Raw genomic sequence first — 954 nt, 5'->3', positions numbered from 1 at the left:
AAGATATAGTGGAAGTAACTATTCAAGTCTAATGAGAAAACTAATTGACTGAGTCAACTAAACACTTTAAGGATATAACTTTTGTTTATTTATTTAGAGTTCAAATATGATGCTTACCAATTGTGATTGGGGGGACAATTGGACAAAGGCTAACAGCTTTTGTTCCATCTTTAATGTATAAGCATCAAAACCCAAATAGAAGCCAAAGAATCTGGGGCCACTGGCTGTAATTAATAAAGAGAAACCATTTTGTTTCTTTCACAATCATATAAATAAATAGAAACATAAACTACAAAAAAGATAACCAAAGTGGTAATAATAATGCTTCATCGCTATATTCAAATTAGAAATTGGAATATTATTGGATCGCATTTGCTTATTTGAATATTTATCTTAACATGGTCAACTCAACTGTTTTGTCACATTATGAGTTATAGACTTATTTCTACTTTGCTTTATTTATAAAGAATTATTTTTATAAAGCGAAACATAAATAAAGAAAACGTGTATATTAAACTATACAGACTAAGTAATCCATGAATTATACATAAATATATAATCATCACATGCCAATCACAATAGTAACAGTAGTGGTTAAAATCGAATCAGACTATAATACATCATTTGTTTATTTTTAAAATATTAGTAAAAATATGTATTTTAAATTTTTGTCTATTTTATATTTTTTATTTATGTAGAATCAGTTCAATCAGTGACTCACCGATTAAATCAGTAATTCAATAACTCAAATAATCTGATCGATTTAATTATCGGTTCAGTTCTGATAACTATAATAGTACCATCATTGATCCTTTCGTCAACAATATAATCATAGTGGATTTAATATCGCTAGTTTTGTTAAAGAATCAAAGCATATCTATCGGTATGATATTTAATTTAGACTTTTGAGTTGGGCTAATTCTCTCCAACTCAATTAAGAACTAAAATAGTTAA

Source organism: Arachis ipaensis, chromosome B07 (genome assembly GCF_000816755.2).
Source record: "Arachis ipaensis cultivar K30076 chromosome B07, Araip1.1, whole genome shotgun sequence".
NCBI classification, from domain to species: Eukaryota; Viridiplantae; Streptophyta; class Magnoliopsida; order Fabales; family Fabaceae; genus Arachis; species Arachis ipaensis.
This window is presented reverse-complemented; position numbering follows the sequence as displayed.